This window comes from Acinonyx jubatus, chromosome X (assembly GCF_027475565.1).
Source record: "Acinonyx jubatus isolate Ajub_Pintada_27869175 chromosome X, VMU_Ajub_asm_v1.0, whole genome shotgun sequence".
NCBI classification, from domain to species: domain Eukaryota; kingdom Metazoa; phylum Chordata; class Mammalia; order Carnivora; family Felidae; genus Acinonyx; species Acinonyx jubatus.
In genome coordinates, this window is record NC_069389.1 from 70,881,486 (window position 1) to 70,897,787 (window position 16,302).

The following is a 16,302-nucleotide window of genomic DNA, read 5'->3' on the forward strand; positions in this document are numbered from 1 at the left end:
TCAGAGAATGAATTTATAATAAAATCCTGAAGTAATTTTCATACTGATATAAAAAATTTCCCTGTATTTTCTAATTTTTCAATTAGAAGTACATATTAAGTCTCTTTTTGGTAGATGTGTTCATTTTTTTCCAGCCTGTTAAAATATTTTTGCATATTAAATGATTCAAACAATGTGTCTGACCACCCTCTAAACTTCATTGCATATGTGATAACCATGCCTGTCCCTAGTCAATATTTCACAAAAACATATAGTGTAGTATTTGTTTCAGGAGTAGAACCCAGTGATTCATCATTTACTTAATAGCACCCATTATTCATCCTAACAAATGTCCTCCTTAATGCCCATCCCTTATTTAGCCCATATCTCCACCCACCTCCCCTCCAGCAACCCTCGGTTTGTTCTCTGTATTTAAGAGTCTCTTATGGTTTGCCTATCTCTTTGTTTTTATCTTATTTTTCCTTCTTTTCCCCTATGTTCATATGTTGTGTTTCTTAAATTCTAGATATGAGTGAAATCATATAGTATCTTTCTTTCTTTGACTTTTTTCACTTAGCATAATACACCCTAGTTCCATCCACGTTGTTGCAAAAGGAATACTCCATTTTACATATATATTTCATATTATCTTCATATATTTTTTCATTTGGTGTCTTTCCATAATTTGGTTATTGTGATAGCCCTGCTATAAACATTAGGGTGCATGTGCCTAATCGAAACAGCCCTTTTGTATCCTTTGGATAAGTACCTAGTAATGCAATTGCATAAAGTAGTTCTATTTTTAATTTTTTTGAGAAACATCCATACTGTTTTCTAGAGTGGATGCACAAGTTTGCATTCTCACCAACACTACAAAAAGGTTCCCCTTTCTCTACATCTTCACCAACATCTGTTGTTTGCTGAGCTGTTAATCTTAGCCATTCTGACAGGTGTGAGGTGGTATCTCATTTTGGCTTTGATTTATATTTCCCTGATAATGAGTGATGTTAGGCATCATCACTGATGATGAGTGTCTGTTAGCCATCTGGATTTCTTCTTTGGAAAACTGTCTATTCATGTCCTCTTTCCATTTCTTCACCGGATTATTTGTTTTCTTGTGTTGAGTTTGACAGTTTCTTTATAGATTTTGGATAATAACCCTTTATCTGATATGTCATTTGCAAATATCTCATCACGTTCCGTTTGTTGCCTTTTATTTTTGTTCATTGTTACCTTTGATGTGCAGAGGTTTTCATCTTGATGGGGTCCTAAGAGTTCAGTTTTGCTTTGGATTCCCTTGCCTCCTTGTCTAGTAAGTATTTGCTGCAGCCAACGTCAAATAGGTTGGTGCCTGTTTTATCCTGTAGGATTTTGATGGTATCATACCTCACAATTAGGTTTTTCATCCATTTTGGATTTTTTTTTTAGTATGGTGTAAGAAAGTGGTCCAGTTTCATTCTCCTGCATGTCACTGTCCAGTTGTCCCAGCACCATTTGCTGAAAAGACTGTCTTTTATCCATTGCCTACTCTTTCCTACCTAGTCAAAGATTAGTTGGCCATACATTTGTAGGTCCACTTCTGGATTCTCTATTCCATTCCATTAATCTATAGGCCTGTTTTTGCCAATACCATATTGTCTTGATGATTATAGCTTTGTAATGCACCTTAACGTCTAAAATTGTGATGCCTCTAACTTTTCTTTTCTTTTCCAATATTACTTTGGCTATTCGGGTCATTCTGGTTCCATACAAATTTTAAGATTGCTTGTTGTAGCTCTGTGAAGAATGCTGGTACAATTTTTATAGGGGTTGCATTGAATGTGTAGATTACTTTGAGTAGTATCAACATTGTAACAATGTTCTTCTAATCCATGACCATGGAATGTTTTTCCATTTATTAGTGTCTTTTTAAATTTCTACTATAAGCTTTCTATAGTTTTCAGGGTACATATCTTTTACTTCTTCGGATAGGTTTATTCCTAGGTATCTTATGTTTTTTGGTGAAATTGTAAATGGGATCCATTCCTTTATATCTCTTTGTGCTGCTTCATTCTTGTTGTATAGAAATGCTGCAATGTTTATTATTTCTCTTCTGCTGGCTTTTGGCTTTATGTGCTGCTCCTTTCTAATTCCTTTAGGTGTGGAGTTAGGTTGTGTATTTGAGACCTTTCTTGATTCTTGAGATAGGCTTAAATTGCCTATTTACTTTCCTCTTAGGGCTTCCTTTTCTGTATTCCAAAGAGTTTAGACCGTCTTGTATTTCTTTTCATTTTCTTCCATGTGTTTTTTAAATTCTAATTTAATTTTCTGGTTAGTCCATTCATTCTTTAGTATGATATTCTTTATACTCCTTGTATTTGATGCTTTTACAAATTTTTTGCTGTGGTTGATTTGAAGTTTTATAGCATTATGATTGGAAAATATGCATAGTATGAACTTCATTTTTTTGTACACTTGAGGGCTGATTTGTGACTCAGTATGTGATCTATCCTGGAGAATGTTCTATGTTCACTGGAGAAGAATGTGTACTCTGCTGCTTTAGGATAAAATATTGTGAATGTATCTGTTAAGTCAATCTTGTGCAGTGTGTCATTCAAAGCCATTGTTTCCTTGTTGGCTTTTTGCTTAGATGGTGAGTCCATTGTTGTAAGTGGGGTATTAAAGTCTCCTACTATTATGGTATCGTTTTCTATGAGTTTCTTTATGTTTGTGAATAACTGATGTATATATTTGGTTGCCTCCACATTGGAGCATAACTATTTATAATTGTTAGATCTTCTTGATGAATAAACCTTTTAATTATGATATAATGCCTTTTTCATCATTTGTTACAGTCTTTGTATTAAAATCTATTTTGTCTGATATAAATATGGCTACTTCTGTTTTGTTTTGTTTTGTTTTGTTTTGTTTTGTTTTTTGACCTCCATTAGTTTGATAGATGGTTCTCCATCCCCTTGATTTCAATCTGGAGGCGTCCTCAGGTCCAAATGAGTCTTTGGAAGACAGCATATAGATGGGTCTTGATTTTTTTTAATCCATTCTTATACCCTATCTTTTTGATTGGAACATTTAGTTCATTCATATTCAGGGCAATCACTGAAGGATATGAATTTAGTGCCATTTTGTTACTTGTAGATTTTGTGTTTCTGGTGATGTTCTCTGGTCCTTTGTAGTCTTTGTTGCCTTGGTCTTTTTTTCCACCACTCAGAGAGTCCCACTTAAAAGTTGTTGCAAGACTCCTTTAGTGGTCACAAACTCCTTTAGATTTTGTTTGTCTGGGAAACTCTTTATCTCTCCTTCTATTCCAAATGCCAGCCTTGATCGATAAAGGGTTCTTGGATACCAAATTTTCCTACTCAGCCCATTAAATATTCCCTTATACTCCTTTCTGTCCTGGCAAGTTTCAGTAGACAGGTTTTCTACTTACCTTATGTGTCCACCCTTGTAGCTTAAGGAACTTTTGTCCCTAGCCTCTTTCAGAATTCTCTTTCTCCTTATATTCTTGCAAGTTCACTATGATATGTCATGGTGTTGAATTGTTTTTGTTGATTGCGAAGGGAGTTAGCTGCCTCTTGTATTTTGGATACCTATTTCCTTCTTCAGATAAGGGAATTCTCAACTACATTTTTTTCCCCAAATAAAACTTCTGCCTTCTTTTCTCATTCTTTTTTGTCTCTTGACTCCTATGATATGGATATTTTTTCATCTCATGGAATCACTTAGTCTTCTAAGTCTCCCCTTGTGACCTAGTAATTTCCTTTCCCTCTTTTTTTCAGCTTATTTTCCACAATTTTATCTTTTATTTCACCTATTCTATTCTCTGCTTCTTCAATCCTCACTGTTACTGTATCAAGTTTGTTTTGCATCTCAGTGATAGCCTTTTTTAAATTCATCCTGACTAGTTCTTACGTCTTTGATTTCTGCAGCAATATATTCTCTGCTGTCTTCTATGCATTTCTCAAGCCCATTCTGTAGCGTTATGACTGTTGTTCTACATACTCGTTCAAATATATTGTTTGTATCTCTTTTGACCAAGTCTCTGGTTAATTTCTTCTTGACATTTCTTTTGGGGAGAATACCTTCATTTTCTCTTTTGCATGTTTCAAAAGCTTGTTATGTCCTACACCTGAGAGTACTACTATATATAAATTTACATCCAAGTTAGCATATAGTGCAACAACTATTTCAGGGGTAGATCTCAGGGGCATTATTTCCATTATGTTTCTTGTAGAGTTGGAGTTCCTGGTGGTGTTCTATGGTCCTTTATAGTTTATAGTCTTTGTTGCTTTTTTTTTTCATCTTTTCTTCCCTCAGAGAGTCCCCCTTAAAATTTCTTGCAGGGCTGGTTTAGTGGTCAGGAACTCCTTTAATTTTTGTTTGCTGGGGAAAATTTTAATCTCTCCTTCTTTTTTGAATGACAGCCTTGTTGGATAAAGAATTCTTGGCTGCATATTTTTCTGATTCAGCACATTGAATTTATCCTGCCATTCCTTTCTGGCCTGCCAAGTTTCTGCGGGTAGGTCTGCTGCAAACCTGATCTGTCTTCCCTTGTAGGTTAAGGACTTTTTCTCCCTTGTTGCTTTCATGATTCTTTCTTTCCTTTGACTATTATATGCCTTGTTGATGGTTGGTTTTTGTTAAATCCTATCAGAGTCATCTATGCTTCCTGTATTTTGATGTCTGTTTCTTTCCCCAGGTTAGGAAAGTTTTCTGCTATGATTTGTTCACATAACCCTTCTACCCCTTTTTGTCTCTTTTCATCTTCTGGGACCCCTATGATTCTGATGTTGTTCCTTTTTAATGAGTCACTGATTTCTCTAATTCTTACATCATGCTCTTTTTCCCTAGTATCCCTATTTTTTCCTGCTTCATTATTCTCCGTAAGTTTGTCCTCTATATCATCGATTCTCTGCTCTGCCTCATCCTTCCTTGCTGCCATGGCATCCATTTGATATTGCAGCTCATTTATATTATTTTTTATTTCACTCTGACTAGCTTTTACTTCTTTTATATCTGTAAAAAGCGATTCTAATCTATTTCAACTCTAGCTAGTATTCTTATTATTGTGATTCTAAATTCTAATTCAGACTTCTTGCTTATATCTATGTTAGTTAAGTCCCTGGCTGTCATTTTTTTCCTGCTCTTCTTTTCGGCTGAATTCCTTTGCTTCATTATTTTGAAGGGAGAAAAGTCATGAGGTTAAAAAATTTAATTAAAATTAAAAAGGATTAAATTTATATAATTAGGAACAACAATCAAATAAATGATGCTAGATCTTAGGTGTGTTTTGGTGGGCATTGAAAGGGGCTTGATAGATTAGAGAACAAATGGGGAAAGAAAGGAAAGAAAAAAGGAAATGTTTTGAAAATTTGAAAAAAATGAATACACTGTAAGAGAATAAAATGAAATGATGGAAGTAAAATAGAATTTGAAAATATTTCCAAAAATTAAAAAATATAGGAGAAAAAATTGAAGAAAAATATTTTAATAAAAATTCAAAATAAAAATAATTTTTCTCTTTCTGTATTCAAAAGAAACAGAAACAAAAAAAAAAGAAAAAAACGGGGAAAAAAAGAATATTCAATAGATGGACCAGCAAACAGACTGAAACATGATTGAATTTACTTCCTTTTCTGCTAGAGTTCAAACAATGAAGCACTTTATAGTCTGTAAACTAAGCAGGCAGAGGGAATTGTGTTCCTGGAGAGTGAGGTTGGCCCAGTTGGGCGGGGCTTAATGTAATTGCTCTGTTCTCCACTAGATAACACTGCTTAGTTTACTTGGGTGGATTGTTGTGGTACATGTATGTGTGTATGCGCATGTGTGGGAGGGGTGAGAATGGCATCACCCAGCTACCCTGTCTCTACTATTGGAAGTCTGTGCTCTCCCCAACCAGCAATCGCTCAACTGCCTTTTGTGTCTTGCTTCTGTCCACTCCCCGCTTTTACACTGTCCGTGACCAATCCCCAGGCAGAATCTCCCTCCTGAGATTTGTCTCAGATGCGGCTGTTTTTCTTGACCCCTTACTTCTGAGGGACTATGGCTTTGACCTGTTCTGACCCTCTGTGGGAGGGTCTCACTGAGCAATGGCCAGGTGCCAGCCACCCCCAGGAACATTTGTGGGATCATGCTGCTGCTGATGCCTAGAGATTAGGCTTGGTGCCAGCCCATCCCAGAAAAACTTCATGTGATCGTGTAGCAGCAGCATTTCAGGAATTATGGAAAATCACAACACACATCTGGAATCAGGCTTCACCCTTAATGACCTTGTTCCAGCACCAGCAAATATGGTTGTTCTCCTGAGTCTACTGGGGCCTTTACCTTTGGGGGAGGGAAACGACCTCTCCTTGTGTGCCCTGAAGTCCCCCAGGGGATTTCACTCTGTTCCTGGGGATTTGCCCATCCCACCTGAGCTCCATCAGTTATTGAGCTGTGCAGTTTCAGACTCTGTGCTCCCCCTGTTTATAGGAGAAGGAATCTAAACCCTCTCCTTTCTCCTTTCTCCCTTTTATATCAGTTCCTCCAGCTGTTTCCACTTTTACACTTTCTCTCCAGCTGTTTTGGTTGGGGGGGGCGGTGCTGATAGGGAAAAATCTTTTGTAATATGGCCAACAGGACTGATAGATAAATTCCAGTCCCTGCCTGAAGACTCCCCTTCTGGGTTCTTGTTACCACCTTTTCTTGCCTCTGGCACCAAATTACTACTAATGAGGAATGCAGAAATAACAGACTATAAATTGTCCCCTCTGTTGATGTTCTGGGCTCAGACCTCTAGAGAATGATCTCCTCTGAGCCACTGGTGTAAAATAAAATGCCTGCTTTCCAATATCTCCGAGTGCTGCTTAGTTCTTCTGGTGGGTGATCCAGACCAGTTTCCATAACAGTGCTTTTCCCGTATTCTCCCCCTGTCTCCATCCTCTCTCCACATGCAAAAACAGCTCCCTGTCCTCCGTGGCTTCTCTCTTCCCCAATTCACCTCTCTGCGCCATGTACCTCTGACTTCTGTGGTTCAGATTGTTGTGTTATTCCTTAAATCAGTTTTCCAGGTGTGCAGGAGAGTTTGGTGTTGATCTGGCTGTATTTCATGGACGTGAGACACAAAAAACTTCAATGTTGTTCACCATCTTGGCTCCTCCTCGAGAGTACTACTATTAAAAAGGGGTCATACACTGTCCAGGGCCTGACACTCCAGGAAGTGTTTCTGGTGTATGCTGTTTGCACTCTGTTGTTGTGCTTACCTGCTCATTCCAACTAGTCAGCTTTCTGCAGAGCTCCTCCTTGCTTACAGTGGTGAAGTGTTTGGACCTTTAAATAGGTATGCTTTGATTTATTTGTTTAAGTAACACTGGGGAAAAACAAGGGAGCTTGATCCCATAAAAATAGAAAGCACCATAATAAAAAATAATCAAACAGAGAATCAGAAAACTATAAGGCTGATTCCGGGGGTGGAGGGGAGAGAGAGAAAAACTGCAGAAGAAAAGAGAAAAGAAGGGAAAAAAAAGAATAAAAAAAGGCTGATGCACACACACACACACAAAGAAGATAAAAAGAAATGACAAAAGCAAATCAGAAAATCTAAGCCCGATTCCCAAAAATATAAGGAACAAAGAGCTAAAGAAGAATTTTTAAAAAGTTGTTTGTTGGTGCCTGGGGATGGTGGCAGTGCTAATCTAGAGGACAGACCAGCTGTGGTGGCTCAGTGTCTGTCTTTCACCAGTAAATTAGCAGTTCCCACAAAAGAAGGACAGGTTGGTGTATGTGGGTCTTGCTTCCACTGGGGCTGCTGTTGCTCTCTTAAGTCTCACGTGTTGGTGTTGGCAGCAAAATGGCACAACCCCAATCTCTTGTCCTAAGACTGGGGATCTCTATTCCCACTGTTCAAGCAGTCTTCACGGATTAGTGAGGGAAGCCAGGTTGCCTTCTCTTGAATTTTTTTCTTTTGCATCTGGCTGTGATTCAGAGCCCAAAGTCTTAAAGGGACCAGAATTTGGCATATGACTGGGATTCAAACCCAAAGTCTTAAAGGACCCAGCACAGCATGGTTCCATTCCCGTCCTCTGGAGTAGAGCCTCTCTACCTGCTGATGAAAGGCCTTTGACTGGCGCCTTCAGGGTTTTGTGTCCTTGGGGAGGCAAAACACCCTCTTCCAAAATTATTCCAGGAAAGTGACTGTTCTCTCCCATTGTGCCCCAGAGATTGCTACACCATATTATGCACTCTTGGGCCAGCTCCCTCCTCCCCAGGAACTCATGACATGGTTCTGCTCTGGAGAAAGTCATGCACTTCCACAACCTCAGAGTTTCAGTTCTAAAAGCTGTTTTTTAAAAAAAGAACTGGGGCACTCAATATTCCTTGCTTCTCAGTCTGTGGTCCAGAGAGGTTTTCCTCTTGTGCTAACTCAATACCACACTTTCACAACCCCTCTCTTTTTCTCTTTCTTTCTTTCCCTCCCTTCCGTGGCTCCACCATTTTATCTTCCCCAATTCACATCCATGTCCCTTGTATTTATCCAAGCTGTTTCCCTTAACCTGTGGAGGTCATTCTGCCACTCCTCAGATGTATTTTCTGGGTTTTCCAAGTAAATCTGATCTCAGTACAGCTATGTTTGAGGGATAAGGAAAACCCAGGGTCCCCTACTTCATCATAACTCCTCTTGATACATTAATCCTTTGTCTACTGACTCAACTAGTTAAAAATCCCTATGTGTCTTATTGAGTTGACTATGCATGTTATCCACCAAATTGGCTATCTTTTCACTGTATTCCACACTACAGTCCTTTCTATTCAGTGTTATTGCACATTCAATTTGCTTAGGTTGAAATAATTTTACTCACCCATTAATATTTCTTTATCCTTTAATTCCCAGATTTCTTCCATGCAGATTACCTAAATGATTTCAATCTGCAGTGATTTCTTTCTTTTTTTAAATATAATTTATTGTCAAATTGGCTAACATACAGTGTGTAAAGTGTTCTCTTAGTTTTGGGGGTAGATTCCCATTGTTCATTGCTTATATACAACATCCAGTGCTCATCCCAACAAGTGCCCTGCTCGATGCCGATCACCCATTTTCCCCTACCCCCCATGCTCCATCAACCCTCAGTTTTTTCTCTGTATTTAAGAGTCTCTTATTATTTGCCTTCTTCTCTCTCTGTAACTATTTTTTTTCCATTCCCTTCCCCCATGGTCTTCTGTTCGGTTTCTCAAGAGTCACATATCAGTGAAAATGTATGATATCTATCCTTCTCTGACTGACTTATTTCACTCAGCATAATACCTTCTAGTTCCCTCCACGTTGCTGCAAATGGCATGATTTCATTATTTCCCATTGCCAAGTAGTATTCCATTGAATATATAAACCACATCTTCTTTATCCATTCCTCAGTTGATGGACATTTAGGTTCTTTCCATAATTTGGCTGTTGAAAGTACTGCTATAAGCATGGGGGCACATGTGCCACTATGAATCAGCACTCCTGTATCCTTTGGATATATTTCTAGTAGTGATATGGCTGGGTTGTAGGGAAGTTTTATTGTTAAATTTTGAGGAGCCTCCACACTGGCTTCCAGAGTGGCTGCAACAGTTTACATTCCCACCACAGTGCAATAGGGTTCCTGTTTTTCCACATCCTCACCAGCCTCTGTAGTTTCCTGATTTGTTCATTTTAGCCACTCTGACCCATGTAAGGTGATATCTCATTGTAGTTCTGATTTGTATTTCCCTGATAATGAATGATGTTGAGCATCTTTTCAAGTGCCTATTGGCCATCTGGATGTCTTTGCAAAAATGACTATTCATGTATTTTTCCCATTTCTTCACTGGATTATTTGTTTTTCAGGTGTTGTGTTTGGTATGTTCTTTATAGATTTTGGATACTAACCCTTTATCTAATATGTCATTTGCCAATATCTTTTTCCATTCGGTCAGTTGCCTTTTAGTTTTGTTAATTGTTTCCTTTGCAGTACAGAAGTTTTTATCTTGATGAGGTCCCAATAGTTCATTTTTTTATTTTAATTCCCTTGCCTTTGAAGATGTGTCGGGCATAAAATTGCTGCTGATGAGATCAAAGATGTTGTTTCCTGCTTTCTCCTCTAGGATTTTGATGGTTTCCTGTCTCACATTTAGGTCTCTCATCCATTTTGATTTTATTTTAGGGTATGGTGTAAGAAGTGATCTAATTTCATTCTTCTGCATGTTGCTGTCCAGTTCACCCCACAGCATTTGCTAAAGAGACTGTCTTATTTCCCCTGGATATTCTTTTCCTGCTCTGCCAAAGATTACATGGCCATACATTTGTGGTTCCAATTCCGGGTTCTCTATCCTATTCCAGTGGTCTATGTGTCTGTTTTGGTGCCAATACCACACTGCCTTGGTGATTACAGCTTTGTAGTAGAGGCTAAAGTCTGAGATTGTGATGTTTCCCATTTTGGTTTTATTCTTCAATATTGCTTTGGTTATTCATAGTCTTTTGTGGTTCCATACAAATTTTAGGATTGTTTGTTCTAGCTTTGAGAAGAACGCCAGTGCAACTTTGATTGTAATTGCGTTCAATGTGTAGATTGCTTTGGGAAGTATTGATATGTTAAAAATATTTATTCTTCCAATCCATGAGGATGGAATATTTTTCCATTTCTTTGTGTCTTCTTAAATTTCTTTCATAAGTTTTCTATAGTTTTTAGCACACAGAATTTTACATATTTCATTAGGTTTATTCCTACGTATTTTATGGTTCTTGGTGCAATTGTAAATGGGATCACTTTTTTGATTTCCTTTCTGTTGCTTCATTATTGGTGTATATAAATGCAACCAATTTCTGTACCCTGATTTTGTACCCTGTGACTCTCCTGAATTCATGCATCAGTTCTAGCAGCCTTTTGGTGGAGTCTGTAGGGTTTTCCATGTAGAGTATCATGACATCTATGAAAAATGAAAGTTTGACTTCTTCTTTGCCAATTTGGATGAACTTTATTTCATTTTGTTGTCTGATTGCTGATGCTAGGATTTCCAACAGTGTGTTAAACAACAGTGGTGAGAGTGTACATCTCTGTCCTTTTCCTGATCTCAGGGGAAAGCTCTAAGTTTTTCCCCATTAAGGATGATTTTAGCTGTGGGCTTTTCATATATGGATTTTATGATGTTGAAGTTCATTACTTCTATTCAGACATTCTTGAGGGGTTTTATTAAGAAAGCATGCTGTATTTTGTCAAATGCTTTTTCTGCATCTATTGACAGGATCATATGGTTCTTATCCTTTCTTTTATTAGGTGATGCATCACAATGATCTATTTGTGAATACTGAACCAACCCTGTAGCCCAGGGATGAATCCCACTTGATCATGGTGAATAATTTTTTATATGTTGTTGAATTTCATTGGCTAGTAACTTGTTGAGAATTTTTGCATCCATGTTCATCAGGGATATTGGTCTATAATTCTCCTTTTTTTGTGGGGTCTCTGTCTGGTTTGGGAATCATGGTAATGTTGGCTTCATAGAATGAGTCTGGATGTTTTCCTTCCTTTTTTTTTTTTTTTTTTTTTGAACAGCTTGAGAAGGATAGGTGTTAACTCTTTCTTAAAATCTGGTAGAATTCCCCTGGAAAGCCTTCTGGTCCAGGACTCTTATTTTTTGGGAGATTTTTGATAACTGATTCAATTTCCTCACTAGTTATGGGTCTGTTCAAATTTTCTATTTCTTCCCATTTGAGTTTTGGTAGTGTGTACATGTCTAGGAATTTGTCCATTTCTTCCAGGTTATCCAGTTGTTGGCATATAATTTTTCATAGTATTCTCTGATAATTAGTTGTATTTATGTGGGACTGGTTGTGATAAATCCATTTTCATTCATGATTTTATCTATTTGAGTCATCTCTCTTTTCTATTTGAGAAGTCTGGCTAGCGGTTTATCAATTTTGTGTATTTTTTCAAAAAAACACACTTAGTTACATTGATCTGTAGTTACTATTAGTTACTCTTTCTTTCTTTCTTTCTTTCTTTCTTTCTTTCTTTCTTTCTTTTTGGATTCTATATAGTTTATTTCTGCTCTGATCTTTATTATGTCTTTTCTTCTGCTGGATTTTAGATTTCGTTATTGTTCTGCTTCTAGTTTATTTAGGTGTGCTATTAGATTTTACATTTGGGGGGCGCCTGGGTCGTTCAGTCAGTTAAGCGTCTGACTTCGGCTCAGGTCATGATCTCACAGCTTGTGAGTTTGAGCCCTGCATTGGGCTCTGTGCTGACAGCTTGGAGCCTGGAGCCTGCTTCGGGTTTTGTGTTTCCCTCTCTCTGCCCGTCCCCTGCTCACACTCTGTCTCTCTCTCTCAAAAAAAAAAATAAACATTAAAAAAGTTAAAAAAATATTTTATATTTGGCATTTTTCTGGATTTTTTGAGATAAGCCTGGATTGCAGTGTTTTTTTCCTCATAGGACTACCTTTGCTGCATCCCAAAGGGTTTGGACTGTTGTGTTTTCATTTTCATTTATATATATATATATATTCGCTAAGATACATCACATACTGGGTTACAACACAGTCCTCAAACAACATAAAAGAATTGAGATCATACCATGCAAACTTTCAGATCACAGTGCTATGAAACTTGAAATCATGAACACCCTACTAAAGAATGAGGGGGTGAACCAGGCAATTGAAGAAGAAATAACGATATATATATATATATATATATATATATATATATATACTTTATCCTCCATGCTTTTGGATGTATTCCAAACTTTTTCCTGTGGTTGTATGTGATCTATCTTCGCGAATGCTCTATGTGCACTCAAGAAGAATGTATATTCTGCTGCTTTAGGATGAAAAGTTCTAAATATATCTGTCAAGTCTATCTGGTCCAGTGTATCATTCAGGGTCATTGTTTATTTATTGTTTTTCTGTCTAGATGGTGTGTCCATTGTTGTAAGTGGAGTATTATAGTCCCCTGCAATTACCACATTCTTACCAATAAGATTGCTTATGTTTGCAATTAATTGTTTTAGATATTTGGGTGCTTCAGAAATCAGTGAATAAACATTTATAATTGTTCAGTCTTCTTGATAGATAGACCCCCTAATTGTGATATAATGCCTTTCTTCATCCCTTGTTACAGCCTTTATTTTAAAACTAGTTTGTCTGATATAAGTATGCTACTCCAGCTTTCTTTTGACTTCCAGTAGCATGATAGATGGTTCTCGATCTTCTCACTTTCAATCTGAAGGTGCCTTAAGGTCTAAAATGTGTCTCTTGTAGACAGAAAATACATGAGTCATGTTTTTTTAAATCCCTTCTGATACCTTATGTCTTTTGATTAGAGTATTTATTCCATTTACATTCAGTGTTATTATTGAATGATATGGGTTTAGAGTCATTGTGTTATCTGTAGGTTTCATGTTTGCAGTGATGTTTCTGGTGTGTTGTGGTCTTTGCAACATTCACTCACAGAGTCCCCCTTAGGATCTCCTATAGGGCTGGTTTAGTGGTGATGAATTCCTTCAGGTTTTTTTTTTGGGGGGGGACCTTTTGCTCTCCTTGTATTCTGGATGACAGGCTTTTTGAATAAAGGATTCTTGGCTGCAGAGTTTTCCTAATACACATTGAAAATTTCCTGCCATTCCTTTCTGGCCTGCCAAGTTTCAGTAGATAAGTCTCCTATTACCCTTATGCTTCTACCTTTGTTTGTTAAGTCCCATTTATCCCTAGCTGCTTTCAGAATTCTCTCTTTATCTCTGTATTTTGCCAGTTTCACTTTGATATGTCGTGCAGAAGATTGATTCAAGTTACGTATGGAGGGAGTTCTCTATGCTTCATGAATATCCCCAGATTAGGGAAGTTCTCACCTATAATTTGTTCAAGCACACCTTTGGCCCTTTTCTGTCTCTTCTTCTTCTTCTGGAACTCCTATGATATGGATATTGTTCATTTTCGTTGAGTCACTTAGTTTTCTAATTGTCCCCTAATGATCCAGAATTTTTTATCTCTCTTTTTCTCAGCTTCACCTTTTCCCTTAACTTTATCTTCTATGTCACCTATCCTCCCCTCTACCTCTTCTATACTGGCTGTCCAGCCTTTAATTTGTTTTGCACCTAATTACAGCATTTTAAAATTCATCATGAGTATTTTTTAGTTCCCTTATCTCTGCGGCAAAAGATTCTCTGCTGTCTTCTATAATTTTTCAAGCCCAGAGATTAATTTTATGAATATTATTTTAAATTCTTGTTCAGTTTTATATTTAAATCTGTTTTAATCAATTCTTTAGCTGTCATTTTTTTTCCTGGAATTTCTTTTGAGGAGAGTTCTTCCATTCCATTATGTTTCATTATTTTGGCTTGTTTTCTGCCCCTTATGGGTTTTAAAAGCTTTTTATTTGCCTGCACCTCTGAGCACTACTATATTAAAGAGGGCCTGGCCTTTCAGGAGGTGTTTTGTAGAGAGTATTACTTTCTCTCTGTTGTGACTTTGGTTAATTTATCTCCCTACTTGTAGTGATGCTTTGGACCCTCTACCAAGTGTGCTTTGATTTGTTCATTGAAGTAGCCCTGGGAAGGAAAGCAAACAAACAAACAAATACATAAAGAAACAAACAAAACAACAACAACAACAACAAAAATGAAACGCCAGTTATAAGTAAACTACAGGGTGTTGGCAGTGCTGATGGAAGAGGCCTTATCCCATACAAAGAGAAAAATGACAGGGGCGAGGAAAAAGAAAAGAAAATAAAAATTTACCAGACAGAGAAACTATACAGCTTAATGAAGGAGGTGTGGAACATGTATGAAGAGAGTACAGTAAATATGTCTGCTTAAACAAACCAACAACCAGAGTAACCAGAGTAGAGAAGAGGGAGATAAGAAGGAGAAAAGGAAGGAAGAATATATCTATATAATAAGAACTTTCTGATAATTAAATCAGGCAGCACAACAGTGCTGGTCTGGAGGAGGGGCTGTCTGGATTGTCCCTGTCAATCCCACTCTTGTAGATTTGCAGTTACCAGGCAAGGAGTGACATGGTTTGGTGTAGGCATGTCCTGCCTCCACTGTGGGCCTGCTGTCTGTTCCCTGAAGCCACACCTTGCTGGTGAAGGGGAGAAAAAAAATGGTGACACCCCAGTCTCTCCTTCATGGACCAGGAATCGCAAACCACTCTGTCCAAACCATCCTCACTGTACCGCAGGCAGAAACCAAGCAGTTTGTCCCATTCCACTGACTCCCACGCCTCACTGACACTTGGCTGGGACTTAAACTCTGATGTCTGTAAGGTTCCCACTTTTTCCAATCCAGTTTTGAGGAAGTGCCGCTCCTTTGAGCAGACATATTCCTTCTTCCCACAGCAGTCTGGGGAGGGAATCACTTTCTCCCACTGTGGACTTTGCCTCTGAACTAGTTACTGAGCCTGGGCTGGCTGCCCTTCTCCTCAAGTGCATGAACAGGACAGCCGGCCCCAGTTCAGGGAAGCCCTGCAGTTTAGAGATTGGATCTTTCTCCAACCTGGTCTGTGGTTTTTCTCTTGTCCATATAAATTCCTAAACTTCCCCAGCCCCTCTTTCTCTTCCCCTTGTCTCTGCAGAAGGGAATCCCTCCCTTCTGCTTGCTTTATCTCTCCCAGTTCATAATCACTTACCTATGGCCTATCACGTTTTCCCATTTGGTCCCTGGAAACGTCTCTGTCACTTTGCTGCCTGGGATCTTGGAGTTCAAAGTCCTTTGGCCTCAACACTTCTTTCTTTGAGAGATGAGCGAACTTAGGAATCCCTTACTTCTCTGCCATGTTGGTCCCTCCCTGTGACTTGTCTATTTTAAGGGAAGTCCACCTCCCTTTCTATTTCTAGTCTCCACTATAGTATTCAATACATATTTATATTCTATCTTTTGTTTTACTCTAATTGTTTCATGTGTGTATTGCATCACTAAGATTTTTTATGCCACTTGGTGGACAAGCCTTGAATTCCAAATTATTATCTCACAACTAAATACACACACACAGACACACACGCACACCACATATATATTCATCTTTTCCTTTGGAAATTTATTTATGGTGGCCAGAAACAACTTAAATATTAAATGATACAATTTTGACATTTAAACATGGGTTCTGTCTAGGTTTAAATCCTAGCTCCTCCATATACTTCTTGTGTGAACTTAGGAGTGATTATCCTTCCTGTGCTTTAATTTCTTCATCTGTAAAAACGAAATAAAAATATCATCAACTCCATAGTGTTATTTTTAATTGGAATGTTTTTCAGATTTACTCTAAAGTAGTTCTTAATATGAATGAATTTAGACCAGCGATTTTATAATTTTGTTCCCATCTATTTTTTCTTTCTGTTAC